Source organism: Bombyx mandarina, chromosome 01 (genome assembly GCF_030267445.1).
Source record: "Bombyx mandarina strain Sakado chromosome 01, ASM3026744v2".
Lineage (NCBI taxonomy): Eukaryota > Metazoa > Arthropoda > Insecta > Lepidoptera > Bombycidae > Bombyx > Bombyx mandarina.
The window spans coordinates 5371554-5394181 of record NC_143208.1 but is presented as its reverse complement, the minus strand read 5'-3'; the positions used below and the strand labels follow the sequence as shown (position 1 = coordinate 5394181).

Sequence of the window (22628 nt, the reverse complement as noted above, 5' to 3'; positions counted from 1 at the left end):
TCATATGTTCAACCTTATTCGTATGTATACATATAATTTCACCATATTAATTATATTTACAATAATTAAAAAAAAACTTCTATATTCAAATTTCAATAACAGACAGAAAAAAAAAACTATGTAACTGGGATTCTCCAGTGTGTAGAATTACGAACGCGAATGAGAGCGAACTTAGTGCGAATTTTTTAACGTGATCGATAGCGTAAAAGGTAATTTAAATTTGTGTGGAGTTGGAACGTTTGCCTACGTTTGCCGCTAAAGGCACCGCGCAGTTCCAACTGCATACAAATTTGAGTTAACTTTTACGGTATCGAAAACGTTAAAAAATTCGCACTAGCCACACAGAAACAAGTAAACAAAACTAGACAGGACGTGTGATGTTTTTTTTTTATTGCCCTTGTAGAGAGACGAGCATATGGCCCACCTGATGGTGAGTGGTTACCGTCGCCCATGGACTTCAGCAATGCCAGAGGTAGAGCTAAGCCGCTGCCTACTGCTTAAGTGCTTAATACTCTCCACAAGCCTCTTTTAAAAAAGGACATGTCATAGCGCTCGGGAAACACCGTGGAGGGGCGCTCATTCCATAGCCGGATGGTACGTGGCAAAAAAAGACCTCTGGAAACGCACTGTCGATGATCGCAGTGGCTCCAAGTGACGATATGTGAACAAGATTAAGGCTTTAATGGTGGCGCTTGGGTGAAAACTGCCAATGATTGACACAAACAGAACGAGTCTGAGGAGGCGTTTGCCATCAAGTCAACAAGATACCTACAGCTTTATTTAGATTTAACTATCAACCTGTATAATTTTAAGGTTAGGATTGTGATTACTTTAAATTGACTACTTGTTTGTGAACTATGCGAAAACCTACTAAGTTAAACAAAACACTATTTCACTTAGAATTCATCCATATAGAACTCGAAGTTTCGCAACTAGACACACGCGTAATTATCTCATCTCATAGTAATAACAAAACATAAATCGAGCTATTCGAAATATGTCGTCGGTGCAATGCCAGCGATATGTCGTACCGTTCCGACACGACAAAGGACTCAGTGTGACACTATTTAATTACGTAATATTTCAACGGGAATAGCAAATTACGGAATGAACACGTTTAAATCAAGTAATTGCCTCCTGTGATTTAGCTGGATAGTTCTTGTGAAGTATATAAGTGGTTCCAACGTCTGCCTGCTCTGATATTTTATGGGCCATCGTCAACAAAGTGAATTGATGATAAAGAGAATATTTGTTAGTCCAATAAATAATGAGCATTATTTTCTTGTAAAACTAAATAAAATACAATAAAAAACAATTGAATAACAAATCGTTATCTTAAGATCAACTTTGAGAGCTCAAATTTTATTAGCATCTATGATTATGGTCAACAAAAAATTTAACGGAACTGATACAATTTCTGTCAAAAAAAATGGCGACCTGTTGTCTACTTGGGTCGTGGCGTTTAGCAATAGACAACATTTTAACCTGCCAGTGAAAGTAGCCGAGATCGTGTTTAGCTCGAGGATATTAGATACAAAATGAAAAAGTTGATCAGACACCGGTCGCTGTGCCAGAAAATTAAATATGGGTTTCGTTTGTTTTTATCGGATCGTTATTTTTATTTATTTATAATTTTTTTTTAAAACTAAATTCAAAATAAGCTGTCACTTTTATATTAAAGTTCTCAAATAAAGAAATGGTGTATCGTTAAATAAATTTTAACACATTTTGTTGAGAATTATGAGAGACACGTTAAGTGTGAGCGTTAAGTAATAATTAAAGTGACAACGTAATTATTCAAAGAGAAAACATTAGACCATCTATCACGGGATAACACATTCATTGTGTCTCCTGTACACAATGTTGTCTTTATAGCTAGTCACTAGGGATTTAGCTATGAAAGTTCCAGACATAAAGTTAATTCGTTCAATTAATTTAACAAATTAACATATCATTGTACCAGACGGTGTCAATTTTAATAATGGTTAGATTAATATTTATGACGTGCGGAACTTGCTACGCCATCTGTTGACAGAAATCCGAAGTAGCAATTCTTATTTCTTAGTTTTTTCCCCCGAAAGTTTCGATATTTTCGGCTGTTCCTTTTGTAATTTCCTAATTTTCTATTTCCCTAAAACAGTATGGAGTGAACAAATCCAAAAAACATCGAGCTCGAGTATTTTTGGACTTTATGTGAAATTAAACACGAAATAATATGGTCGTTTATTTTAAATTAATTTTTTAAAATTACGTTTTATTATTCTGATCGATTTGAAATATAATGTTTATTTTTTTATTGGTATTATGAGTTCTAGTTATGTTTTTTTTAATTATATACATAGTTACATATATACACATACATAGTATATGTGTTAAAAATCTTAGTAGTTAGGTTTTCATTGGAAGATAGATTAGGAATAGGATAATTTAGCCACTTTTGTATGATTTAGTAGAATTCACATACTACTACTCTCATTTCTGTGGCGACGCAAAGCTTGAAGTGTAAGACGGTTGTTGGTATCGGCGGAATTAAGACTTCGTTCTTATGTTTCTATTAAGTATTTGAGAAGTGGTCGTTGAATACATTTGGCTGATTAAATTCAGGTTGGGTGTAAAAATGTAATTCTTATTAGGTGGTTCATGTTAAGATTAAGAGTATTTTGTAAGAGAAATACTTAGTCTGACTGTTCGACATTTTAATAACAGCTGATAACTTTATTATTATTCAACATAGCGTCAACTTAATTAGCGACCAAATAATGTTTGGTTCGACACACACATATGTAATAGAATAAGGATTTTATTCTATTGAATAAAAAAAACAGTGAGGCCAAATGAATATTGTACTTGAAAACAAACCACCTCGTGAGGAGCAGAGGATTTACGGCTGTTTCAAATTTAAATTCTTTATTCGTTATTTATTTGAGATTTACGACCGCGCCGCCACGCTCAATGAAGTTGTTTTTTTTTTTTCGTTGGATGTAATTCACTTGCGTTCGATTTGCTCTATCAAATTGTGTTTTGGCTATCTAGAACTATGAAATCTTTTATAAGAAATCCGAGTTTTCACTCGAATACTTTTATTTCGCATTAAACACATAAATAAAGTAATGACTAATTTGAACTGAGAATCAACGTGATCAGTGGCGGTGCTTACAACAAATAAAACCATTGAAACGGTTCGTCTACGCAATAAAAAAAAAAGAGAAAAAAAAAACTAATTGGAATTGAGCCATATAAACTCAATTTTTCACTAGTCACTAGTAATAAATCCATTTGCATTATAACCTATAATTCTAACGTGTCATGTGACGTTCCTTGGTTTTTATTGTTAACTACAATAAAGTTTTTTTTTTTAAGTTTTAATTTCAAAAAGTTTCAACGTAGCAGCCGATTTTATTGTTTCTTTAGATTTTCTATTAATAAATTGCGCGTTGTACATACAAGAGGTTAACTAATGCAAGTCAAAACAACTTCAAACGAAAGTGAAATCAAACAATCGCGTCATAGGAAACTAGTAGATTTATTTCTGTCGAAAGTACATTACGAAAATAAACGGCCTACTGCCGAGTGCGAAGTGTCAAAGACTCGGGTTCGGTGCGGGTTGTTGCCTCGATTGAAATGGGGCTGGGTTCACTTCCCGAGTACGCCGTGCCAGGAGGACACGAGTGACTTTTCTAAGAAAAAATCATTTGTCGCTATCGCTTGGCCTTCGGTAATTACAATCTCTAGCGACTTGAACATATTTTATGAAGATAATAATATGTATTGTGATTATAATTTATGACTTGTGAGTTTTGAATATTGCGTTAATCTCAACACGGCTCGGTGCTGTATAGACAAAAGTGTTTTATTTGATTTTGATGGTCGTTAAGGAATCTAGTTCTATATTTAGACATAATAAAAATGTAGGATTTAAAGCTCTATTCTTCTCAGTTTTTGTGGATTCGTATTTTAGTGTTAGTGCATAGTTTTGTGCTATTCCCAAGATTGTATTAGATAAATTTTACATTTAATGAGAGTTTACCGGCTCGGATTGTTCACATTGATATAAATATATAGGTTGAATTGTAAGACGTAATCATTTTAAATAAAATTAACTATTTAATTAACTTCCTGTAAACGAACTTTCGTACCGTGGAAAAAAAAACGGAACGTATTTTGACATAATTATTCTAGTTGACGTTTAAAAATTACCAAAATTGTTCCTTTTGAAGATTTAATTTACATTTCAATTACGAAGCCTTCTTCAGTGCTAGTATTATATTATTTTTATTATAATCTATACTAATCTAGAAATCTACAGTGGTTTTACGGATGTTCCGTTATAGCTACTGAACCATGCATCCGATTGACTTGAAACTTGGTATCCATGTATAAAATACATGTACTTAATAGATAGGCTAATATTTATGTGAGTGTTGGACTCCCTACACAGGTTGCGGGGGCGTTAATGATGAGAATCTTTGTGGGGGTGAGAAATAATAATGTTAATTTGAAATGCCCAGCGAAGCGGACGGGTACAGCTAGTATAATATACAATTGAAAAGCCTTCGAGAAGCGACCGACATTTGTCTAATATCCATGTAAGAATTACGTTAGATCAAAATTTATGACGGACGATTTTATTATTATTTAAAACAGTTTCTAAAATATCAACATTAACGGAATGTTGCGTGTCGAGTGCAGGTACAACGTTAGTCACACGCTTTGGACGACATCCACGTGGAGGTGACGTCGCTGTGTTTATTTTTTCAGTCGGCCTGGCTAGACCGCACGGAGGGGTGAGAATCGCAATTTTTGTTACGTTTTAGCAACGAACGCGCTACAGATTTGACTTTACTATACCTAATTTCATTTTCGCTAATTGTTATAAGCGTATTCGATTACATTATTATTTGTTGCTTGTACTACAATCTTATGCTTAGAGGCAAAGTAAGGTCCATTGTAAAACTCATAGAAAAACGAAAGCGGCTTGCTTTTCTTGAATTTCACTAATACCTTTTTTATTTTTATACCCAAGCTGATGATCCAGAGAGACTATATTAGTGTCACCGGGCTAGTAGGTGAGCTCACGGGGCTCAAACCTGATAATTTTGCTAACAAGAACCCTAGCAAGAGCCGTGCTTCGTAGAATCTACCACCGGATCGGAAACCCGACCCACTGAGAAGATCCGGCGAGAAACTCAGTGGGCTGTGTCTGTGGGTTAATTTACTCGCTGAGCCCTTTATCGTAAGCGATAGGTTGGACGAGAATGATGACCGGTGCTTGGAGTACCCAAAAGCACTGTTAGTGGATCGGGAGGATCTGAGATGACGTATTTTTGGCGACGTCAACTGTTTACCATTCGGTCTGCCGGATCGGCAATGTAGTTACCGGCGGCCACGATGAGAGGATTCTCGCGTCGTGCCGCTTTGTCGAAATGGGAATTTCACTCCTTCAGTCGACATATTTATCTTAAATACAACTTAAAAAAAGGGAATTAATAAAAACACAAATTTGCACACATATGCCGATCTAAAAATTACATTACATTAATTAGAGAATAGTTTGGCGAGTAAATTTCCTAATAGATGAAAGAAAACGTAGGTACTATATATTATTATGTCGATAATTCTGTTCATGCGGCAGTTATCTATACTGCTTTGTTCTAGATAGAACTAGTCGTTTTTCCACGAAAATATATGTGTTGCGGTTTGATGGCTATGGTTTTCATATAAGACACGTGGGCGGTGGTATTTATGCTCTTATGTCCAAGGGCTTCAGTAACCGGACAGCACCAGACCGGCCGAGAGCTAGAGCTTCGTCTGCACATACAAATAAATACAATACAATCTAATCGTCCATTGATAATTCCATTAAAAAATCTTTGAACTTTTCTTATGATATGGAAGAAAGCCAGATTCTCTAAACCCGAAAATAAATCATTCTAATTATAGCTTTACCTTTTGTAAGAGTCGTCAATTTCTTGTGTGTATGCGTAGTGACCGACACAGTACCCGACTGGCCTATATTATGTACAAGTAAATAACTCGCAATCAAAGACAATACATTCTAAGTTATGAATAGTTAACCGTTAAAAAAAAAAACAAAAAAAAGATTTACAGTGTGCCGCCCAAACGTAATAGATACAGATAATTACAGATACAGACAATATAGACAGAACAGATAATATCTGGCTAGTCTAGAGCAGTCTTAACCTTTAAAGCCGTAAGAGCAATCTTACATTTAAGAATTGTTTTTGCTGAACCAGATAATTGCATATTACATTTGACCCTTGTCTTGATTCATGTTAATATAAATTTAATCATGCCTCGAGAATAGTCCTTTTATCCGGATAAAAATCCCATGACCCTTTTGTAAACTCTTTGGGCAGTGTCAAGTGTATGCAGAAAGATCGTTAACAAAAAAAAAATAGGTGGCCAAACAAAGGAGAAAATTATAATAAACTGTTTAACACTTTACTTGCTACTAGAAAAAAATTTAGAATGCGTTAGTAGTATTATTCACTACATGGATAATCGCTAATCACCCGAAATATAAGCATAAATGTAGTTCTGTTTTCACCTAATTACTGCTGTCACTGGTTAGTAATATCCTAGTAATAACAGATGTCATTAATCATAGGTTCAGATGCACTTCTGTAGCCCCCTGTACATTTCAACATCATCAAGATTAAAAATTGCACGAAGGTCAAAACGTTTTCAAATTGTTATATTGTTATAATAGTACAACAACAGGAGCGTTTCTCCTGTTCTGAGTATTTACTATTTATAAATTCTGGTGACACATAAACCAACCATCCCACGCGTTTCTTGACGATTTATTATTGTACAAGATTCATTCATTAATCATACAGATGATACAAAATTGCAAATGATTGAACTTCTATAATATTATTATATATAAAAAAATTGTACTCATCTTATTGGGAAATCAGGAGAATTACATTTTTATTTACCATTAAAAGACAAGACGTGTTTTGAAATTACAAGGAATTCTCTTTGGTTTTATTAACGATTTCAGAATTTAAATGTCCCGAGAATTTAATTGTAAAGTTCGATTTTGAGTTTTAGAATGGAGATATTGATTTGAATTCACATGCGACTGACTAACTGAACAAATAAGTAGTAACTTCATTTGAATTAGGACACCTGACATTATACTTAGTATTGGTAAGCTTCTGTCTTGAACATAAAATTTTGTACATTTTTTTCCCTACCGATTGGCTGGCTAGGACGAGAAAATTGTACAAATGCTAAATGTTTTTTTTTACTGCTTAGATAGGTGGACGAGCTCACAGCCCATCTGGTGTTAAGTGGTTACTGGAACCCATAGACATCTACAACGTAAACGCGCCACCCATCTTGAGATATAAGTTCTAAGGTCTCAGTATAGTTGCAACGGCTGCCCCACCCTTCAAACTGAAACGCATTACTGCTTCACAGTAGAAATAGGCGGCGTGGTGGTACCTACCCGTGCGGACTCACAAGAGGTCCTACCACACCATTCACATCAAAATTTTGTTGTCTAAATATCTGTTTCACATTAAACTTCCATTTTATTCGATATTTATTGTAACTACCTGATTGAGGTGTATGATATTAAACAGCTTATGGACGATCGTTTTAATGAATAAAGCATATAATCTATACGAATATTATAAAGCTGAAGAGTTTGTTTGTTTGAACGCGCTAACCTCAGGAACTGGTCCGATTTAAAAAATTGTTTCAGTGTCAGATAGCTCATTTATTGAGGAAGGTTATAGGCTATAACATCACGCTAAGACTAATAGGACCAAGCGGAGCACCAATAAATAATGTTTCAAAATCGGGGTATTTTTCCCTTTTGAGAGCTTACGCTATAATTATGAAGATATACGCCAAAGTAACTATTCCACGCGGACGAAGTCGCGGGCTAAATCTAGTATTTAATAAATTGCGAAATCTAAATTTATTAAATTACAATTTCTTGTCATGAATTTCGTACAAGAAATTTCACCTCTTGACACCGTCCGGACGTAGCTTGAATGGCCGCCCACCAAACAAGTATGAAAAAAAATTTAAACATTTTTAGATCACATTGTCGTGATGACAATGTAAATTCAATATTTTTTTAAAATATTGTGTTGTCATCGGTCCTAAGTATACCAAATTTCGATTTAATCCGACGTTTTGAAGGGGGTCGAAATCATGTTCAAAGATTCCGTTACAAACATACATACGTCTGAAGCTAATAAACGCGTATTAAAAAATACCGCTACCTGCGGTGGATATACAATTGAAAAACCTACAATCCCTATCCCTATATTAATGATTAAGGGATATTCCTTATCATATTCACATCAAAATATGCGATGGAACTACGAACCGTGGACTCGCTGAAACCACGACGCGAGTTAAAAATAAACCAGAGCCACATTTCGATGCAGTGCCATATCCTGACAAATTATTTTTATAAATCCCCGTTCGTTTATATCCGTTTGGTCACCGACGAGCGACAGTGTTAGTACGAAGATTCCCGCTTTGAGATGTTATTCTAGGACTGAAATCAATTTATGGTATTTTTGTTTTTATTTTTTACACATTACTAAACTACTACTAAGCTACTAATACTTTATTAATCGATTTGTACTTATCATACATGGGGTTAAAGGAAAATAAAGTATTATTCTTTTAGTGAATGGAATACAATATAGACATTTAATTAATTATATATAAAGCATGATATATTTATTATGTGTAGACAGTTTGGTTCCATTTTTAATTTATTAGTATTATCGCACAATCTTTCAGTTTGAGAGGTAATTAGGCAGTTAGGTACGTTCAAATCACAAACAAGAGAGGGTCGCCACTATAATGTATATTTCTGCTGCGAATCAGCCATTGTTCTGATTTTAAGGGTGGAACAGCTGATGTAACATTCAGTCTTAGCCTCAACTCTCAAGGTGATGTTTTGTACATTGCAATGAATATGGTCCTACCTAAACTAATATATAAAACATTGCAAACTGTATTACATTAAAATTTATATATGATGTTGCAAGCTCTCATTTTGTAAGGAATATCTATTTAAATCTATATAGAAAGAAATATGTATATCGTTTTACAGATACAGTCCTATTTCTACATTAATTCGTAACTAAAAAAAGCATTTTAGTGACCAGAGTCAATTCCAGCAATAGATATAAAGTATATACATAATACCTATATATATAGTGAATTGCTTAAGATGTATTGGATCGAGTCGCTGTCAAAATTCATCATTCATTCCATCAAATTAGCATAATATACTACTAGTGAAAGATTCGTGATAGTGTATTTTACCAAGCACCGGGTATGTTTTGAGGCTGCTAGATATACGTCTTCCTTATTTTTGTCGAAGTCGTCGTGACTTAACGGATAAGACGTCCGGTGCAATCGTATCTAGCTATGCAACGGTCTTCGAATCCCGCAGGCGGGTACCAATTTTTCTAATGAAATACGTACTTAACAAATGTTCACGATTGACTTCCACGGTGAAGGAATAGCAATGTAATAAAAATCCAACCCGCAAAATTATAATTAGCGTAATTACTGATGGTAGGACCTCTTGTGAGTCCGTACGGGTAGGTACCACCACCCTGCCTATTTTTGCTGTGAAGCAGTAATGCGTTTCGGTTTGAAGGGCGAGGCAGCTGTTGTAACTATACTGAGATCTTAGAACTTATATCTCAAGGTGGATGGCGCATTTACATTGTAGATGTCTATGGGCTCCAGTAACCTCTTAACACCAGGTGGGCTGTGAGCTCGTCCACACATCTAAGCAATAAAAATAAAAAAAATCTGCCGCGAAGAAGTTTTGTGAGTATTACTGTTATTCCATCTTACAAGTTTGACAGCAGGCTATGTCACACTTTGTGACATTAAAATATTCCGTTAGCAGCTGACAAAAACATGAGCTCGTCACTGATAATAGCCCATTGATATTTCATCGAGATATATTTAATTATTATCAATATACCATACAATTTTCTATTCGAATATGGCGCTCTAAGCTCGACCTATCTTAATTGAGCCTAACATAAAGACCAAGTATTATAATACCATTTAACTATTTGAAGCGTAAGTCCTCGTAGTATAAATCACGAATGTCCGCGCATCCATTACGAGAACATTAGCAGTGTATCAAGGGTCTGTGCATGCAGAACGTTAACTGGCCGAAGTAAATGTGTTTTAAAGCCAAATAAAGAATAACATAATATAATGAAAATTGAATCTATACTAATATATAAATCTACAATGGTTTTTACGGATGTTCCGTTGTAACTACTGAACCATGCATCCGATTGACTTGAAACTTGGTATCCATGTAGAAAATACATGTGCTTAATGGATAGGCTCATATTTATATGAGCGTTGGACTCCCTACACCAGTTGCGGAGGTGTTAATGATGAGATTCTTTGTGGGGTTGAGAAATAATAAAATTTATTTTAAATGTTGAGCAAAGCGGACGGGTACAATATATAAAGCCAAATATATAAAAATAAAACCAAACCGCCTTTCATGAAACAGTTGCTAGTGATGTATTTTGATATGCACATACCTATATGGATACGCTGCAATTTATTTTCACTACTTACTATAAAACATGTTGAATGCCGATCAACGTTTTGCGTTCCGTTACTGATATAGAGCAACTATAATAAAACATTATAACTAATTTTAAAGTTAGTCCATACAATATATGAGGCCGTAGCGTCAGTGCAAAAGTGGCCTAAGCATACCATAGTCAGTATGAAGATAATAAGGTTTGAATGCGCGTAGAAATAATGTTTACAAAGCCATCTGTTATCTATCGGTGAAACACAGGATAGGTCTTGTTTTAATAGATTTTAAATAAATTGCAATATACATATAAGGACGAATATGAAAACATTGTGGGTTAAGTCACTTTTCCACTGACGTCCTCATATACAGTTATACAAAGAACTGAAAGATGGATTATATCCGCTTTCAATTGTCTTTATATTAATAAAAAAACGGTTCATCAAGTCGTCACTGTCATGGACGGACGTCGACAATGCCGAAGCCATTTTCTATCAGCTATATACCGCTATGAACATCCTCGAACCTGGTTTGAAGAAAGACATCCCACAGCGCTCAGGTAGCGACAGGTACGTTGTACAATATAATTTTAATAACGCACTGTGAATAAACGCAGTGGTTTTAGGAAGTAGGTGATAAAATGATTTTCTTATACTAAACTAAAAGTAAAATAATAATTTTCTTGAATTTTATCATTTTATTGAATATTAACTGGAATATTTGAGAGTCTAGTACCTATGTCACGTAAAGAAGTAACCTTCGCGCTCCCTTCAGACTGTGGACTCCTCGAGTTGTTTTCTTTTAAATTTATGCAGATGTAAAAAATCTTAGTAATATATATATTTTTTTTCTAGTGTCACCATTATATCAATATTCACTAAGATGACCTGTTGATCTTTACGCGTCGTCTAAAAGTTTATTTCTGTAGAATTCTTAGTGGTTTACTCTCGTTTACTCCATTCGTGGACAAGAGTATTAACCTATTTCGGGTTCAATCCCGCGATTGTTATTTTCAACGTTATTTCACTATGTCAATAGTTCTTGCTTAATTAAAATGCAACGTAATCAAATATGTAATATAAAATCGTAGCCGCTGCGTAACTGTAATTACACATAAAACCATTTCGAGTAATTTTGCAAACAGATTATTACGTTTATTACTCGATGCAACCTAAATATCAGTAGGCATTTTAATCATTTTCATGTTTGCGTTATGATAATTTAAATAAACTCAGGTAGCCGGTGTTCTGTTACAATTTATTTTGCGATCTCAAGTCTGAAGATGGTTCGTATTTAGTGGATCTTTCATTACTAATAGTAGTAGTAGAATCTTCGACTATTTATCTGGGTATATGGTTACGTGACTCCAGTCACCCCTAGGCCCTTCTACTAAATTCGTTAAATGCATGCGTGATAAAAATAATGTCTTTTCAATTGCCTCAATTGTACAACCCCCTGTCCCTAATTATTCACAAGTTTTAGTGGCTGCACATTATTATGTAGATTTCCTACTAATTTTTGTCTCAAAGGATTCGTGCGTTCCACATGGAGCTTCGCATGTCATGAATCAAGATTTATGAAATCAACTTGTAAAAAGCCTGGCCTCATATAAAGGCAAACGTTAGTTTTCCCATTTAAAGTGATAAAAACATATAGATTTGGCATTTTTATTATGGCTATGAGCTACGCCAAACGTTTCGATGAAAAAGAAATATTTGATACAATAGGATCTATCTATACTAATATTATAAAGAGGAAAGATTTGTTTGTTTGTTTGTTTCGAATAGGCTCCGAAACTACTGGACCGATTTGAAAAATTCTTTTTCCATTAGAAGCCGACATTGTCCCTGATGAACATAGGCTACTTTTTTTATTTTCTTTTAATTTTTTTTTTGGTTTCATTTGTGTTTTAATGTTTCCGAAGCGAAGCGAGGGCGGGTCGCTATTATCTATATATTAAAACAACAAAAAAATATGAATGTTTGCATGTTTGTACTCTAAGTTCCTAAATCTTTAATCTATAGTTTAGACATAGGCAGTCATATTACACTACACAGTAGAGCCATAGTTCAGGTACGAGTGGTTTAAAAAATTCAATAGATGTAATACAATTAACGTGACAGCGGACCGTGACCGGGTTCCACTAGTATTGTTAGAAATACACGAATAACGTATCAACGGGTGCATTCGGTTGGTTTATGTGTTTGCCCAACACTCAAACTGATCACAATCGTACAGTGTATTGCACAAGAGACGAAGCAATAAAAATGCTCACTAACGGGTGATCAACCTGATTGTGTGTGTGTGTGTGGAAAAGTCATGTTTTCAACATTTAGAATCTAGTTAGGACCTGTTTTTTAAGGCATAACAATTAATAAGTTTATTTTTATTTTTTATTGCTTAGATGGGTGGACGAGCTCACAGCCCACCCGGAGTTAAGTGGTTACTGGTGCCCATAGACATTTACAACGTAAATGCGCTACCCACCTTGAGATATAAGTTCTAAGGTCTCAGTATAGTTACAACGGCTGCCCCACCCTTCAAGCCGAAACGCATTACTGCGTCACGCCAGAAATAGGCGGGGTGGTGGTACCTATCCGTGCGGACTCACAAAAGGTCATACCACCAGTAATTACGCAAATTATAATTTTGCGGATTTGATTTTTTATTACACGATGTTATTTCTTCATTTGTTAAGTACGTATTTCATTAGGAAAATTGGTACCCGCCTGCGGGATTCGAACACCGGTACATCGCTATAGATACGAATGCACCGGACGTCTAATCCTTTAAGCCACGACGACTTCAAAAGTTCCTTCGCAATTAAAAAGAAAATTAATTACCTTAAAAGTTTATCCATTAAAGGTTCTATTCGTTTTCGTTACATTAATTCCTGTGTGTAAGTGTTATTAGCTTCAGAACTTCAATAAAAACGTACTTCTGTTCAATTTAGATTTTAAAACACTGAAATTTAACTAAACACACGCAAACAAATTAACTAAGCAGTCCCAAGTTCGGACAAGGTACAATTACAAGATATTGGTTTCAAAGCAACGACAATTTTTCTACATGCTACTAATATTTTTTGAACTAGTGCGAATTTGGATGTTAGCAGAGGAACTCACAAAACCAAAACTGTAACGCATAAAATAATTGCGGGTACATTTAGAAACGTGAACTTGACACCGATATGAACGAAGGCAATTTTAAAAGTTTGAAGGCGAAAACTTGTTTCTGTAATTTTTATGAATTACTAGCTGACCCGGCAGACTTCGTAGTGCCTCAATCGATAAATAAAAGACAAAAGGAATCCGTCCGACGGGGGACACATCAAAGGAAAAACAAAATTGTTATTTTTATTTAATTTCGGGCATTTTATATTTATCTACCTTTTAAACCTTCTCTGGACTTCTCTACAAATAATTCAAGATCAAAATCAGCCAAATCGGTCCAGCCGTTCTTGACTTTTAGCGAGACTAACGAACAGCAATTCAAATTCTTTTTTATATATGTAGAAGATAGAAGATTAGCTATATTTTTTTAGTTTTTATGCGATCTTTGATATGCATCTATTGAACTTGTATAATAATTTAGATAAGATGTACACAGACATATAAATGAAATTTCACGGAACACGCCGCTAATTCTACTTCTTGTTTGTTTACACTGTGAATTGTTGCATGCTTTGCTTAAAGTAAATATAACGTATATTTGTTTAATTTGTTTTGATAGTTTGCCCAAGTATTCACTGATGCGTTTTTAAACGAAACACTAAAGTGTTCCGTCTCAGTTTAAATTGATTTCGCCGTTTATTTCCTCACTCTTAAGCAACTAAATGTTTATAGGAATTTTTTGGGATAATCTCGAATTGAAGCCATAATTAAAAACATTGTTGAAAAATGTTAGTTTCTAGTAGGCACCAAAAAGATGATGAATAAGGTGTATAATCTAGCCATAGTTATTTAGCAAACCTTATTTTTTATGAACAAGAAGGTAATAAAAAAACGTTGACAAAATTAATAAAAGAACTTAAGACCTAGTATTCTAGCTTCTTTAAACATAAATAGTTAGTTTCATCTGTTCACCATTTTGATATTTATAAATTAAATTAAAACTTTAATAACTTTTCTCGTAAAATCATGATCTTTCGAGTATTTTAAAACCAATTATCATCATAGTGGCTAGGATTTTACTTAATGAAATGCCAAAGAAAAAGAAAAAAAAACATTTCGGTGGCGAAATCTCTTTAAACATTCGTGTAGGAAACAAAATTTCCGAATTCGCAACGAAAGAGAAGAATTTAATTGTTTAAAGCAATCGGACAGGAGAGGTAATTGTGACGATACATTGACATCAATAAACTAATTGGTTGCGTCTCGATAGCTTCTCTTGATATGGAAATCATTCGATTTTCATTAGAGTTTTTTGTTATTACTAAATATTAATTTAACAATTTAATTTTAAAATAATTCGTCAATATAAAAGATTATAAATTGTTTCTCAGTTAGTCTCCAAAAAATTGCCCGAAAAAAATGCTTCCAAAACTTTGAGTTTACGTAACAAAATATAGTGTTCATTCATTATTATATTATCTATGCTTGTATAATCATTTGAACGTGATCTCAATTCTTAGTTTAGGTTTTTAATGAATCATTCCAAAGCTGTAGGATTACTTTTTTATGGCAAGATTTAAATGAATTTAAAACAATATCTTTTTCATTTTATTCTTATTTCATTGTGCTTCTAGATTATAATTTTCTATTCGATTCTATGTTATAAAAATCTTACAATCAAACATGTTATTGACTGGATTAGATTTTATAAGATACTGATGAAACTATTGCCTGTTTACCGTTCATTCATGTGAAGCCTAGTGCTACCTAATTTTCATATGCTTAGTTCATTTACAGGAAAAAATATATTGAGTCCTGTTTGCAGGGATGTAGTGAGCGAGAAGGCGTTACCATTTTATTTCTATCGTTAAGCAATTGTTTTTCAATTATTCCTACCTATTCGCTTATAGTTTAAGGGGCTATTTAGCAACGTCCGGACGGGTAGGTGAGCTCACGGGCTCAACCTGAGGGGCAATTGTACGTATGAAAGAATATACCAGAATATACGTAGAATACCATTATCCCAACACACATGAGGCTTTCTTAACTTGCAAGTTGAGCGGCGACATTGCTACGTTCTGTATGTAAGTAACCGCTTATTTATTAGGTAGATCGTAATTCACTACATACAACGCATAAAAATTTAGGAAAACATTTCGGAAACCTGCTTTAATATATCTTGTTCCAAATATCGCATTACCGTAAATATCAATCTTTGTTTTTCTGTTATTTCTGTTATTCGATTTAAGCTAAGTTCATACGAATTAGAATACTGAGTTGAGATTCCCTGAGCTTCTGTGTTTACACGGATCATCGACGAACGAATAAGGCGGAGCATCGTAAGTATTAAGAATTTTGTCATATGTTTATTTACTCAAGCTAGTGTCACGTTTAAGCTTAGCACATTAATAGGATTAATGACCAACGATACTAATTGAGAAGATTACATTAAAATACATTTGTACGATGTTTATCAGAATGTAATAACGGTATACTTGACACGACAAAAACATTAATATCAATGCGAATACCCTCGCAATCACTGCACCAAAGAAACCAGGTCGTTATTTATAATCTGTGTGCCGTTACATCTAAAAACTCGTGCAAACGCTAATACAAAATGCCGTTTTGGTTAATTACATCCGCGGGCGTTGCGTATTCACCGAAGCAGCGGAGATTATAAAAATCGAGCTTTGATAGGTACGCGTTTGTACGGTTGCCGAGGTGACATGCTGAAAGGATATTTTCGTTAGAATGCAGTTGCAGACTGACCTGTGTGCGAGGTGTGTGCGTGGTGTAGGGCGGGCGGCGCGCGACTGGGCGGGATGCGTGCGCGCACCCGCCGCCCGCCGGATAATCCCGAGCGCGTCACTCACACACGGCAGACCTGACATGGTTTTGTCTTACAAACTTATAGACAGGAATCTTCGTTTTTTAAATTTTCAAAATACACTGCCTATTTTAATATTGTCCGCACAATTTTTTTTTCTCCTACCTAAGCTGATAGCCTTGAGAGGGCTATTACAGCGTAATCTTAACTAGTAGGTGAGCTCACGGGGCTCAAACCGGAGTGATGCTAACACTGACCCTAGCAAGAGCAGTGCTTCGCAGAATCTACCACCGGATCGGAAACGCGACCCACTGAGAAGATCCGGCGACAAACTCAGTGGGCTGTCCATCTATGAAGTGTATACGAGGGCGGCACTGAAAATTTCGGGAATTAACGAAGTGACACAGCATTACTATTTAAAAATGTATTTATTGCTTTTCGAAGTATTCTCCGCGAAATTTGACACATTTTTCCATACGATGGAACTAATCATTGAAGCAACCATTCCATTCGGAAGTTGGGGTCTCCGAAATGGCCGTTTTGTAGGCGTCCACAGCTTCTTCAGGTGATGAAAATCTCTGTCCACGCAATTTATTCTTTATTTTAGGGAAAGTATAGAAATCATTAGGGCTTAGGTCGGGGCTGTACGGCGGATGGTCTAATAATTCTATATTTTCTTGCTCTAAAAACTCTTTTGTTCTGTGCGCGGTGTGAGAACTCGCATTGTCGTGATGGAGGATGATGCGGCGGTTGCAGTTCTCTTTACGGAGTTCAGAAACGACCTGTGGCAAACAAATGCTAGCATACCATTCTGCATTAACCGTTCTTTGTCCCTCAAGAGGAATAGTCGTAACATGGCCGGTTTTGGAGACAAACGTGGCCACCATTTTTTTTGCAACACTCCGTGAACGAACAATTTTTGTTGGCTTTAACTCATTTTCGAACACCCAAACTCGTGACTGGTTTTCTGTTTCGGGTTCGTACGCGTATATCCAGGATTCGTCACCTGATACAATGTTGTATACAGCATTTGAGGATCCTGCGTGGAATCTTTCGAGAGTTCTGACGCACCAAGTAACGCGAGCCGCTTTTTGCTCTTCACAGAGCGAATGTGGTATCCATCGGGAAAACAACTTTTTTACACCTAATTGTTCATGCAAGATTATTTTTGTTTGACTCATGCCAATGTCTAAAGTTGCCTGAATTTCGCGGTATGTCACATGTCGATCTTCCTCAATCAGCTTACGCACAGCATCAACGTTTTCTTGGGTGACTGCAGTTTTTGGATGACCTTGACGGGGATCATCACTGAGCTTGCCACGTCCACGTTGAAACTCAGCAAACCAGCGATAAATTGTGGTTTTGGATGAGGCTCCATCACCAAATGCAGAAATCATCCGGTCAACACACTGTTTTTGTGTTAAACCACTTCGAAAGTCATAATAAATCATCGCTCTTGAATTTTCTCGAGTCAATTCCATTTTCTCAACGACTAAACAAGTTTGACAAAACCTTGTGACAAGACCGAGAATCTTTTTTAAAATAAATAAATGGTATTCGATTTTTAAAACCAAGGAGTTTTCAATTAAAAAGATTTTAATATGACAGGAACAGTGGAAATATTCCATTCCCGATACTTTTAGTGCAGCCTAGTACAGTTAATTGAAATTGATGTAAACAAATACTGTTGCAAGCTTCACGGGCTTAAATGTCAACGAACTACTCGTGGTCCTGTCTTCAAATTTTAAATGAAATATGGTTATTATCCAATAATATTTATTTCTGAAAATATAGCTTCACTTGAGAACGATGTTGAGTTTTTTGATTTTATAATTTATTTAATTAACAGTTTTTTTATTTGCATATTTATTATTTAAAAATATAAAAAAAAAAATAAAGGCGGCCAATTTTTTAATCTGCATATTTATGTCGACATGACAAAAGTAACTTTGACAAATGTTTGAATGCACGGAAGTTTGTCAGCTGCCCCCAAGATCTGTTTAATTAAAGACACTAGATTCGATTATTAACAAAATTGGCGTTTACCTTGCCAGAAAAAACATTCACATAGGATAATAGGATGATCTGTCTGCTATACAAAGCATACACGCTGTTTTTAACTTATGTAATAACTCATTTTCACTATGCTTGGCGAATAAATGATTTCTTCCTTTCTCTCTTCCCTCTCGTGTGTTGAGCAAACGCAATATGGTGACCTAATTAACGTATGTGAGAAAAGCTTACAGTTGGAGTTGTGATATTTGTTTATTAATATTATTGTGACACGGCGAGTAAAAAATGTCTCATGAAATACGGTATAGAAATTTTTGCATGACGCTCAAACATACAGACAGATTTTATCTTTATTAGACATGCACTCCTCTGTTACAGTTTTAGAACGTTAAAATTTATTTATTTATTAAGTTGCACCAACAAAGTGATCATCCATACAAAACATTAATAAACTGATAAAAGTTCATGGCAGCTGTCACCTCAATTATAGGTGCAATATACAGTGCATTAACAACAAAAATAAAAAACTATATATAACTAAGATTTGATTACATTTGATTGATTGCTTAAGATTAATTTATATTTAATTGGGAAATAATCTGCTACAGATTTTTCCTGTAAGTTGTGAGACATTTAGAAAAAAAAACATCTATTTCACTTAAAATTAGTCCATTAATATAACAAAAAAAAAAAAAAATACAAAAAAATTAACTATATTGACTATCACTTACAACAATTTGTTTTGTTAATGTATTTTTTCTCAGTTACATGGGTTATTTATCGAACTAATTCGTTTTAAAATAATAAATTTATTCAAACCAGTCTCACAACTAATCTATTCTTCTTCGTGTGCGATTAGACTTTAAATTATTTATTTGGGTGGTTTATTTTAAATTCTTGTTTTGTCTCAGAAATTCAAAATCAAGTCAATGCTCCCGAACTCCGATCAGTGACAACCTGAATGTATAATTCTGTGTTATGATCTCTGTAGAGAACATTTTCATTATCGGCTATTGACACTGCCCAGATACTGTTATATACCATAATAATTACAGACTCTAGATAAAACAAAACATATTGTGTAGTTTATCTTATTGCATCTGATAATTTAGGCGTAAGGCATGTATTGCTTATAGTCAACACTGTCGATGGAATAATAGTTGGTAAGTCTAGATTTAGCTAGTTTTAGAGTAGCTGAGTAAGAAAGACGTTGTTATTATAAGGCTATGGATATAATCACCACAAATTATTAAGAACTACGTATGCGTAACTCGATTTTTATGTCACACAAATATAATAATATTAAATATGTAAAACTATAATAGATACATAATAGTGATTATATTTTGTAGTATAGATGTCTTTAACCAAAGAATAGTTATACTATTTAACATGTGTTTATGTACATTAATGTATACAATTAAGCTATGTTAATAATATGCAGTCCGGTTTGTTTATTTAACCGAGATTATAAAGGCAATCACATCTCTCAAATCTGGCAACGCTCCCGGTGGCGATGGCATTACGGCTGAAGAACTGAAGGCAGATGTTAATCTCACTACCCAGATTCTACATCCGCTGTTATCACGTATTTGAGAGCAGGATGAGGATGCTGAGGAGGATGAGGAGGATGAGGAGCATCGTGGAAAGAAGGCGTTAACGTCAAGTTACCAAAAAAGGGGGACCTTTCCTTGTGTGCCAGCTGGACGGGTATAAACCTGCTACCAATTTGTTCAAAAGCTCTCTGCAAAATCTTACCGATGAGGATGGCCAAAGTTATTGACAGTGAGCTCAGAAAGGAGCAGGCAAGGCTTAGAGACCAGGACATTCATGCACGGACCAAATAAACCTTTTACGAATGATCCTAGAACCTACAAATGACCTACAAAACAAAGCAGATGATCTAGTAGATGAATTAATTATTAGACCACAGACTAACAATAAACAAAAGAGTATAAATGCGTGTGTGTCTAATAAATGGTAGGGTGTGTAATGTTTTTTTTTATTATTGCTTTAATTTATTTTTATGCATAATTAAAAAAAAAAATTGACATTCTTCACTCCTTCTCTTTATTCTCTATAAGCCTGGGAAATTTCATACTCGCACAATTTTCGTAAAAAGAGGTACAAAGTTTTTGCTTCATGCATGCTTCATAATAGGTATATGAAGCTCATATCATGAGCAAAGGCCTCGCACACCGCCATCTAGTTGAGAAAGTTAGAACTACTACAAAGAATAATCAGTTGTTAGTCTATATACCTACTAGTTTTCTGCACCAAAACACACGACGAGCACGCACGAACGGACCAGTCACGGTTTGTGCAGTTTTACCCATAGACACAACCCACTAAGCTTCTCGCTGGATTAGTGTTCGACGTGCAACCTAACCCATGCATCAGCTCGCTGAGTTTCTCGTCGGATCTTCTCAGCGGGTCGCGATTCCGATCCGGTAGTAGATTCATTCGCGAAGCAGCTGCTTGAGTTCTTCGTAAGCGCTCGGACAGCTGTTAGCAAATCCCACCCCTCTTGGCTGAGAATTTGCTCGCCCACCTGTCCTGGTGGAACTGGAAAGGCTTTCGGGGGTCACCAATAGTACTTCAATCACAAAAAAATCTTCTCATTGCAACTCGCAATTTCAATCCGATAGTAGATTCATCTTCCAAACCGTGAAATCGGAAAAGCGCCTCGGGGCTAACAGTGATTAGATAGGGAGAAAGGGTCCACTGTCGGCAAACGCATATTTCGATAAAATTGCATTCCGCGATGATTTTTTTGTTGTTCTAATTGCGCAGTCGATTTCGAAAAAAAATTTCTATAAATACGTAATTTTACGTTCCATACGTAAATTAACATGGGTCAATCTGTGCATCGTCTATAGGGTGATGATGATGATGACCTAGTGTTGTCCTAGTATCTACAGGATCTTTAAATTATTGCCTACATTGATTTGCTATAGAGTATATTTTGACCAAAAAAGTTATGAGTAAACAAACAGGAATAACTATTTACATTATTATTATTTACAGGTATTATACGCGTTGGGTATACCATACGTGTCCAAAAGATATTTTATCTACCAAAGGAAAGTGACAACCCTGTGTAGTGGTTACTAGGGCCAAATGAACAGAATGCGACGAGAATAAACAAGCCGATCCTAAGGTGGACCACGAGAGAGCACGATGGTCAACTGTGAATAATCGCTTTATGCTTGTGATGACGTCAAACTTAAAGTAGGATCGCAATTAATTTTAGTACACAGTGGACACTTTCACCTGTTCCCTCATAGTTCCTGAACGACTTGCCTTATTGGTTAAATCATGTGACATTCGGTATATTTCTCGTCACGTCTTGTACAGCTGAACATTGTAGCAAATTTTAATGCAAATTCAGGTTTTAAATTTTTTTGCCAAAATTGTTCAAATTTGTCATTCACAGCACAAGATTAGCTTTTTTTTTGTTAATAGCAGCACGCGTAGATATAGCTAATGACGCGCAGAACATTAATATCTTAATTTTAATTTTAAAATGACTTGTTTTTGAAGCTGAAATGATTTTTTGGAACAAACAACTCTGAAAAGACATTAGCCTATTTCTATTTTTCTTCGCCTTATTTTTGTAATTAGCATTGTGAGGGAGACTTTCATTTCATTTGTTATCGTTTCCGTATCTCTTTAAATAGAAAAGTACCGCAACCACTGACTAAAATAAATTTAAATTATTCAAATAGGTGTACATTTGCCGCGTGGCAATCCTGTGTTTTGGTCTGATTTACAGCCAGCGACTAGTGATTAAGAAAACCCGTTTCTTTCGGCCATAGTCTGTGTATATCTGCCAATAATTATGGTTTTTTTTAATAGCTTGTGTTAATGTGCCTAGATTTATTTTGATGAGAGTAAGTCCAGAGCTTCTTGCCGAATCTTCTCGTTGCTAAAACTGTATTTTGAATACGAATCGATTATTATTCGGAATTCATGAATATTTGAGAGGCCCCACAGACTTCCTATTTTAATAAAATAAAAAAAATTTGAAAAGGACGGCGTTTCCTATCCGTGCCAGCTACAACACAGCTCACCTTCACGTAAA

General features: G+C 35.1%; 1 protein-coding gene across 1 annotated transcript in view; it reads right to left on the bottom strand.

Moving 5' to 3' along the window:
* Positions 1 to 13728, bottom strand: part of LOC114250018 (Formin homology 2 domain containing) — a 95237-nt gene extending 81509 nt beyond the window's left edge. The window contains 1 exon segment of the mRNA XM_089739775.1: positions 13432 to 13728. The gene's annotated coding sequence lies outside the window, so the exon portion shown is untranslated.
* Positions 13729 to 22628: the final 8900 nt, after the last annotated feature.